The 10,294-nt window shown below is 36.0% G+C and overlaps 1 protein-coding gene across 29 annotated transcripts in view; it reads right to left on the bottom strand.

The window, feature by feature from the left end:
* The window catches only part of RALYL (RALY RNA binding protein like), a 730,553-nt gene that overhangs the window by 663,582 nt on the left and 56,677 nt on the right, over positions 1 to 10,294 (bottom strand). The gene's annotated exons all lie outside the window — the stretch shown is intronic.

Below are 10,294 nucleotides of genomic sequence, written 5' to 3'. Positions count from 1 at the left end.
AACAATACATTAACTCCAGGTACTATTATTTATTTTATATTTTCTCTCCCTGGTAATTTTTTTCAATGGACTTAGAATCTTCTACATGTAGTATAGTGCAGTAGAATATATACTCTCTAAGACATCAAGATGCCCATGTGGTCTTGGCTTGAAAACAATCTAGAGGCATCTTCTGATTTTCTAGAATTCAGTTTAGTCTTCCATAAAGTGCAGAGAAAATATGTACTCAACTATTTTTCAGTTTCAAGACTATAGGATTCCACATTCACCTTTATCACTTCCCTCAAGTAATTGTGTTTTGGCTTTTAAAATTGTAGAATTGTAAAAATGAAGTTAAAAGAATCACTTATTTCAAAAATGTTTTGATAAAGTTACAAATTTTAATTGCTTATTGATATAAGTTGCTGGACTATCTTAAAGGAGAGATTTTAAATGAGGGTTATACTATGTTTTCTTCTCAATGATGTAGAACTCAGATAGGTCAGGTCTAAACATTTACCTAAACTCTTGTACAAGTTTTGTCTTGCAAATTTTACAGCAATCTAACAGGTTAGCTGACTGTGCCTGGCTAAATACAGTGAAATTATAGTAGGAAAAAGGAACAACATAAATAACAACTTTTTAATTTAATTTATCAAGTTCCAGGCAATCTTCCTTTAATTCCTTACCCAATTTTGTGACGTTAGGGTTTCTTGAATATCATCTCCTTTGTATTTTTCAATATTTTAAATAATTCCAATATTGTTTCACGCTGCCTCAATATTGCCAACACAGTTCTTTTTAAAATAATATTGACCCTTTTATCATAATGAATAACTACTTTTGTTCAAGAAATGCTCATTCCATGACTACAAAATAAACAAATATATAAAAAGAGAACCATGACTACAAAGTGATATTTCTTTCTTTTTTTCTTGACATAATCAAGCTGGATAATTTATGTTTGAGGTATTTCAAGCTACCTTTAAAACATCAAGTCTCTGAAGACTTTGTTGATTTTCTTCCTTATATTCTGTAACTCAAAAGGAAAATGTAAATCCTTCCACAAAATGAAACTGCTGCTACTTATATGCTTTCATTTTGGAAGCATATAAATATGAGTTAAATATGAGTTTGAATAATGCACAGATTTCATGCCAACATTCAATATGATAGATTCTCAACCCAAAATGTCCAATAGCATCAGAACAGATAACAAGAAAGAAGAGTGAGAGGAAGAATGTTTTCTCCATCTACAGCCTCACAATGTAAATCTAAAAGCAGGAGAGAAAGTTTTGGTGGAGAATACAAGATGACTAAGGATTACGCAAAAGCAGACTATATTTGCAACAAAAGACAGCATCAAATTACTGCTGTTACCATTTTGTGGAAACAATATTAGAACAATCATTAATGATGTATGAATTCTGACCACAAAGAGCTCTTAGGTGTATTAAGAGGGACACATCAAGTGCTATCCCTTGGGAAAGACATGGCATTGTTTGCCTATCAGGAGATTATTTGGTCCAGGTTTGATAAAGTTGCTGAATAGGACTACTACTGACTAATCTTTACATCTATTTACTCCCATAAGCCCCCTGAAATGTTGTTCAGGCTGTAAGCCTACACCTGGCCAATTTATTTATGAGCATCCTAAAGAGATATCTCATGATGGCCTGATGTAGCCAACTAAATTTAATCACATATTTTGGTACCAAGCATATAAATTGGTAATCCTCCTATTTTTTCCTCTCAGGTACATAAAGCCCTCCCCTAAGCAAATTAAAGGAGGAATAAGCTGTACGTACCTTATTTATGTATATTATTGTTGTAATTATCATGATTAAAATTTATTAGTTTAGTAAACTTAAGCACAAAAACTGTTTATATCTTGAAACTAATTTTCCACTTGACAGAGAGCTTTTATAAAATATATTCCTTTGACATAATACACAGAAGAACTGTTTCTACTTCGGTGTCATTCTGAAGACATACAAATTAATGCAAAGCTAGGATAGTCTGAGTCCCACCATTTATTTTATTTGCATAACTGAAACTCTGGCAGACTGTTTTTAGTGTTATCACTGCTTAAGTAGCAGAACTGTGAGCAGATGGTGAGCTGGCTCACTTCGATTAGACGTGTCTGGATTATTACACTTGAAGGGGTACTTTATTATAAGCTCTTGGAAAATAATACAAGAAATTCTTTTTAGAATAGAATTTAGAATAACCAAAACTAAACCAAACAGATTTATTTAACAATTCACTAGTAATTAAAGCCTGCGTCCTATTCTATATTTACAAATTTCCAGGTTTGCACCAAGTTTTTCTTTTTCTTTTTTTTTTTTAAATTTAAAATGTGTCATTAAATTGTTGCACAAACTTGCAGGAATAAACTTCAAGAAAACCTAATCTTTGGCCTGCTAAAGGATAGTACACTTGGTATGGTAACCTTGAGAAAAATTCAGTAATGTGTTGGCAGTGCGCCTACCAGTTACATGTACCTCTTAAGAAATACATAAATATTAAAACAAACCAAAAGGGTTTAAGACATCACAGAAGAATGATAAAGAAACACCAAGAAAAACCTAATGGTCCAATAAATGCTAGGGCACATTTGACATACTCGAATGGCATGGGATATTTGCTCCTCTAATGTGGAAAGCTTCTGGCTTTGTACAACCATTTCTACCCAGTTCAGTTCTTGTTAACTTCTTTAAAGAAACTTGTATACTTTGCCTGTGATGTCTTTCCATAAATCACCATCGTGATTTGGATAATCGCCATTTGGATAATTTCACTAACCCTATAAAACAGACATGTCTATGCAGCTTATGTTACAGGTATATGCACTGAAGGCCAGACTGCACAAGTTCATGCAACTAGTAAATACAAAAGCTAAGATCTGGACATAGCCAATCTCACTCCAAAGTCTGTATTGTTAACTATCATGCTTTCTGAGGGTCATAGACATTTGATGGCAATTAGAAAATAATACTGATGGATGATCACTTTTTTTTTGCTTGGAGATTGGTCAGTTGTTTTACTTATTGGTGTGGAAAAGCATCCACCCATGTCTCTCCTCCTCCACATCCAGGTATTTGGTACATACCACACCTGGACTGTGGCAACAGCCTCCTGGAGGGTCAGCCCTCTATGCACCTCCTCATCACCAATCAGTCCTCTAAGCAGAAGCCCAGTTCTGCTTTAGGATCCTGCTTAAGTCTCCAGTCTCTTCTCAGATCATTTATCCACAGGCGCTTTTTTCCAACCACATTGGCCTTCTGGCAGTTTCTTATTGTGAGAAGGTCTTTCCTATCATATTTTCCATAGCAATCCCTTCTTTCTATACCTGGAAAATTCTTACTTGGAATTACATCTCAGCTTAAATATCACTTCTTCAGGGAAGCTTTCTAGTCTTTCAATCTAATTTGGTTGTCCCTTGTAAGTTTCTTCCTTGAAAATCTCCCTTGCAAATTATTATGATTTGTTGTCATATATTTGTTTTGTTTCTCTTACTAACTTGTAAGTTTCTTGAAGGTAAAAACAGTTTCTATTCACTACTATAGCCTTAGGTCTGAGCATAGTGTCTGACACAAAGTAGATATTTATATCGTGAAAGTGGGGGAAAAGTAATAAAGGGAAGGAAAGAGAGAGAATGAGGCGGGGTGATGAAGGAAGGGAAAAGCTCACTCTAAGTCAGCTCCATCTGTCTTCACTGGTGCTGTTGTCTACCTCTTGGGGGTACACATGTGTTCTTGGCATAATTACCCAATTATGAAATTATCCAAAGAACATCTCTCTCCCAGGACCACTGTCACTGCTACCATTTTACCATCTTCCTTTGGCTTCTGAATACCAACACATGATATTACATTATTCAGGGCTTGATTTTTCCATGCTCTCTTTTCTGTGAAGCTCTCTCTGCATTTGCTTTCAAAGCTGCACTTTCTGTTTGTCAATTAAGATTCCTCCCAGGCTGTGCTTTAATTATTGAAAGGTTCTTCTTTGTAGTGAGGGTAAATCAGCCTTCACATAACCTTTATTCATTGATCCTGATTCTGTATTCTGGAGCAGTTTAAACCTGTCACCCCACCCACCCTACAGCATTCCTTCAGATTATTTAAACATGCTATCATGCATACCCCTGAGTCTACCCTTCTCCAGGCTAGAAGTTTACTTTAATGTTAACAAATGTTCTTATGAATATATGCTATCCAAAACTATTCAAGCACCTTAGATGTGATAAGTCATATGCATATGCTTAAACAGCTAATGACAACAACAATAAGAACAGCAGTAGAGTATGTAAAGATTTCCTTATTATCTAATTTGCTCCTTTCAAGCATTTTCTATTTGAAGTCTTCTCTGAATCAAGGCCCCCAAGCAGAATTTATCAGCCTTTCATTTGGACCACCAACCTAAGGAGTCCAAATTCCTCTACATTTTTTACAATCTGGTAAAATTATTTGTTCATATGAATCTGTCCTAAAAGACACTTCAGAAGCTGCCAATTATTGTTTAAAGTCCATTGTCCTCCTTTCATTTTATGAGGAGAAACTTCTCAATGAGTCTTTTGTTTTTCTGCACATCTTGCTAGCAGAGACAATTGTTCCAGATTACCTTTCCAAGAATTTTTGCATACCAAAGAACCCTGGAAGACAGAAACAGCGTCCCTCTCTAGAGCAAGGGTAGATTTGTTTACTGACCAGTCAGAGGATCATGTTGCCCTTCAGTGCAAAGTTCAAGGAAGTTCACTTCCAGCTCATTGCAAAGATTGATATTTTCCAAGCTCAAGGTTGCTCATCTATGAAGCATATATACTATATGTGCAGTATCCACCTGAGTCACTCCATGTTCCCCTTGTAGGACTTAAGAACAAGGGTAATTGCGTGAACTTGAAAATCACTCTCCCTTCTATGCCTTAATTAATAAAGTCTTTTGTCTCTGACTCAGGAATCTTGTGTCTTCTGCCAGCATGTATGATAGTTTACATATCTGGCAAAATCTCAGACCCTTCACCGTCTTCACAAGTCCCAACTAACAGCAAGAATCCACCTTCAGATATAAGTGAAGGAAACCTCTGATAATTCAAGCTCCTGACCTTTCATTCTCCCAGCAGATCCACAGAAACTGTCATGTGTCTGAATTTGTAATCCACAAAATGTGAAAGATAATAAATGATCATTTTTGTTTGAAGCAGTTTTTGAGGTAATTGGGTTAACAACAAAGACAACTAAGACCTGGAAATGAGGTGCTGTTCTGACAAAAAGAAATAGTGCAGCAGATGTAAGACAGTACAGTGGGCAAAAAGTGGAATGGTTTGTACCTCAGAATAGCTTAAAGAAATGTGACATAAAGTGACATTGAAAACTGGAAGGAAGAAGACCCTTGTCCTGTGGTACAATTCTGACTACTCAGGTTGTTCAGAAACTTTGGTGATGTATTCAGATAAATGTAAAAAGGGAAATAATGGAATGGTGTATAACCTCATGTACACTGTTTGCTTGGTATATCAAAATTATTTGGAAGATATTATCTAAGGGAAAAGAATACTAAACTTTTGTCCTTAATTAAAATGTTAAGAATTCTGTATTCTTATGTTTCTGTATCTTTGAGTCAAACCCAGTTTGGTAAGTCACTTAACCTTAGCTGAATCTTAATATACTCATCCACTAAATGGGATAATGTCATAGGATTACTGGAAAATTTATAGGGAATAGCAATCATATTAATCATATTAATAAGATACATAGTTGCTTCTATTTAATTGAATATGCATGATTAACCTCCTGTCCCTGCCCCAAAGCCACTAAATGGTAGTAAAGAAAAAAAATAATTTACTAAGCCACATAGAAAAAATGAAGAGGAGAAAGACAAGAACAAGTAAGAAACCTATATTCATTTACATTGATGGAAAGGTCTTAGAATAATAGCAACTGACTAAGTCTGACTTCAAAGGGAAATGCCAAAGAGAGGGTGCATGTCCTCCTGACTTATATCCTCCCAGACTCCTAACTTATAGTGCAAGATTCCAACTCTGTGAAGCCAGGTAATGATCTTTCATGCCACTACACTGTGACTAACCAGCCCAGCTAGAAGGGTATTCTCTTGAAAAAGAAAATCTGAGAGATCATGGATTGGAGGAAACTCGGCACAGCAAAGCACAAGGCAAATTAAAACATGAATAAATGGATATGGAGGGTGGGAAAGTGAGTAATTAACTGATGTCTACATATTTAACTCTGCTGTTTCTTCTCATCTAGCTTCCAGAACATGAGTAGAGAGATGCATACCTCCCAGATTGAAAACTACATTGTTCCACTCTGAAAAGCTGACTGATAGACCTCAAAAAAAAAAAAAAAAAAAAAAAAAACAAAGTGTGAGAGAGAACAGAAACAAACGGAAAAATATTCCATGCTCATGGATAGGAAAAATCAATATTGCTAAAATGGCCATACTGCCCTAAGTAATTTATAGATTCAATGTTATTCACTTTAAACTACCATTGACATTCTTCACAGAATTAGAAAAAACTACTTTCAAATTCATACAGAACAAAAAAACAGCCTGGATAGCCAAGTCAATCATAAGAAACAACAACAACAACAACAAAAACACGCTGGAGGCATCATGCTACCCAACTTCAAACTATACAAGGCTACAGTAACCAAAACAGCATGGTATTGGTACAAGAACAGACACATAGACCAATGGAACAGGTAGATAACTCAGAAATAAGACTTCACATCTAAACCATCTGATCTTCGGCAATGGGGAAAGAATTCCCTGTTTAATATATGGTGCTGGGAGAACTGGATAGCCATATGCATAAAATTGAAACTGGACCCCTTCCTTATACCTTATACAAAAGTTAACTCAAGATGGATTAAAGACATAAATGTAAAACCCAAGACTATGAAAACCCTAGAAGAAAATCTAGACAACAGTATTCAGAACATAGCACAGGCAAAAATTTCATCATGAAAATGTCAAAAGCAATTGCAACAAGAGCAAAAATTGACAAATGGAATCTAATTAAACTAAAGAGCTTCTGCACAGCAAAAGAAATGATCTTAAGAGTGAACAGACAACCTACAGAATGGGAGAAAATTTTTGCAATCTATCAAATCCATCTGAAAAAAGTCTAATGTCCAGAGTCAACAAGGAACTTAAACAAATTTACAAGTAAAAAACAAACAACCCCATCAAAAAGTGGGCAAAGTGCATGAACAGATACTTCTCAAAAGAAGACATTCATGCAGCCAACAAACATATAAAAAAACCTCAACATCACTGATCATTAGAGAAATGCAAATCAAAATCAAAATATCTCACAGCAATCAGAATGACAATTATTAAAAACTGAAGAAACAACAGGTGCTGGCAAGGTTGTGAAGAAATAGGAATGCTTTTACACTGTTGGTGGGAATGTAAATTAGTTCAACCATTGTGGAAGACACTGTAGCAACTCCTCAAAGATTTAGAGGCAGAAATACCAATCTGACACAGCAATTCTGTTATTGGGTATATACCCAAATGAATATAAATCATTCTATTATAATGACACATGTATACTGCAGCACTATTTACAATAGCAAAAATATGGAATCAACCCAAATGCCCAACAATGACAGACTGGATAAAGAAAATGTGGTACATATGCACTATGGAATACTATGCAGCCATTAAAAGGAATAAGACCATGTCTGTTGCAGGGACATGGATGGAACTGGAAGCCATTATCTTCAGCAAACTAATGCAAAAACAGAAATCCAAACACTGTATGTTCTCACTTGTAAGTGGGAGCTGAACGATGAGAACACATGGACACATGGGGGGAACAACACACACTAGGGCCTGTTGGGGGTGTGGGAGGGAGGAAGGAGGGCATCAGGAAGAATAACCAGTAGATGCTGGGCTTAATGTCTAGGTGATGGGTTTATCTGTGCAACAAACCACCATGGCCCATGTTTACCTACACAACACATTGCATATCCTGCACATGTACCCCAAAACTGAAAAGTTGAAGAAAAAAAACAAAAAATGTGGTACTAATATTTGTAAGACCTCCTCCATACAGATTTTTTTTTTTTTTTTTTTTTTTTTTTGAGACACAGTCTCCCTCTATTGCCCAGGCTGGAGTGCAGTGGCACAATCTTGGTTCATGGCAACCTCCACTTCCTGGGTTCAAGTGATTCTCCTGCCTCAGCCTCCTGAGTAGCTGGGACTACAGGCACGCACCCCCAAGCCCGGCTAGTTTTTTTCATATTTTTAATAGAGATAGGGTTTCACTATATCAGCCAGGCTGGTCTTGAACTCTTGACCTCGTGATCTGCCTGCCTCAGCCTCCCAAAGTGCTGGGATTACAGGCATGAGCCACCGCGCCAGGCCCTCCATACAGATTTTAGTCCAATTCACTGATCACACTCAGCAGCTGGAAAGTCTATCACTTTCTCTCTTCATTCTCCAGCCCCCACACCAAGCACACAGAGCTTTTCAGTGCTTTACTCTTAATGGAGAACGTAACCAGGGATTATCAGGTATTCCAACATGAAAAAGAAAGTCCAATAGAAACAAGCAGGATAATCAAACCAGGAGGAAGCAGAGACTATATAGAGAAAGAAAAAAAGACACATGGGAATAACGGCAATGATACTGACAATACACCTCACCATAAACTTATCAGAATGAATTTGTTGGAGAAATATATGGAGGGGAGGTACTTGTGTGTGTGCACAGGCACTCATGTACACGTGTGTATGTATATGTTTTTTTAAGTGAGCAAAGTAAGTACTATAACAAAAAATCAACAGATCATGTCTAAAATAAATATATATGTATATATATTTAGAAATGACAGTATATCTGTATTATTTTAATACACACAGCTAAATATTAAAATTAATATTTAATAGAATTTTTCCCTGTTAATACCAAGGGAGGTAGGGAATGAGGTAGGTGTCTGCTGACTCTGTTTATAAACCTATTGCCATTATTTTATTCTGAAGCTATGTGTATCTATTGCTTTGATTTTTAAAAGAACACAACTTTTTGTCAACACTCAATGCTGTTACTGGGATATAGTTCATTCTCAAATTTGAGCTTTTTATCACATCTTTTCTATTCCTGCCTGTTAAAATCAAAAGTCTACAACTTAGCTGGAAAGTGTTTTAAAGTTACTGGTTAAAAAGTTCTTAGAAATGCCTAATTCAAGTTGGTCTTTCCATGAGAACTTTTTTTATCCATAATGCTGAAGTATAAAGACCTCTCTCCTTCAGAAATGCCATAGTACATCCTGTCTGTTTTATTCATGTGGAAATGAATTCACATATTTCACCTTGTGACATTTCTTCTATTATCTTGAAGAATGAAAGTTCCCTACAAGAATGCATGTTATTTGAAGATATTTATTTCTTAGTAACAGTGTTGCACTTAATAGGCATTCAATAAATATCTGCTGATAAGAACTGATTGCAAGAAAGAGGCCAGACTTTCGATATTCTAGATCTCAAGAAGTGAAGAGTTCAAAATCAGCAATACCTCAATTGACATTAATTGGAATTTTGGAAGGATCAAAGCTAAAGAGAATTTTAAATAGAACAATTTTCTAGAAAACATTATTTAATTTTTAAAAAACAATAACATCAAAAGTATAATTGCTTTTTAATTTTTTACCTGTTTTATCTAAATGTACAGACTGTGGGAAGTTTTTGTTACTCATTTGTCTCAATTCTGGTTTAGAAAATATATAAATTTAGTGTGTCTACAATAATATTGTCAAACAGTGACAAATAATATTTAAAAATTTAGTCATTGCTGTCACTGATTGTTCAACAATGAATTAAAACATTGGCTTTCTATTGTTGGTCTGTCACTTTTACTGTGTAAATCAATTTTAAGTAGAAAGTACCAAATGTGATGCAGTACTTTGGCACACACACTACAGCCAGACTGTTTTTTATTTTTATTTTTATTTATTTTTATTTATTTATTTGAGATGGAGTCTCACTCTGTGCCCAGGCTGGAGTGCAGTGGCGCGATCTCGGCTTCACAGTAGCCTCTGCCTCCCAGATTCCAGCGATTCTCCTGCTTCATCCTCCTGGGTAGCTGAGATTACAGGCACACACCACCATGTCTGGCTAATTTTTGTATTTTTAGTGGAGACAGCATTTCACCATGTTGGCTGGGGTGGTCTGGAACTCCTGATCTCAGGTGACCCGCCCGCCTCAGCCTCCCAAAGTGCTAGGACTACAGGCGTGAGCCACCACTCCCCACCGAGCCACGCTGTCTTAATGTAAACCCTGGCAGCTAC

The sequence above is a fragment of the Pan troglodytes genome, chromosome 7, assembly GCF_028858775.2.
Source record: "Pan troglodytes isolate AG18354 chromosome 7, NHGRI_mPanTro3-v2.0_pri, whole genome shotgun sequence".
Classification (NCBI taxonomy): Eukaryota; Metazoa; Chordata; class Mammalia; order Primates; family Hominidae; genus Pan; species Pan troglodytes.
This window is presented reverse-complemented; position numbering and strand designations above follow the sequence as displayed.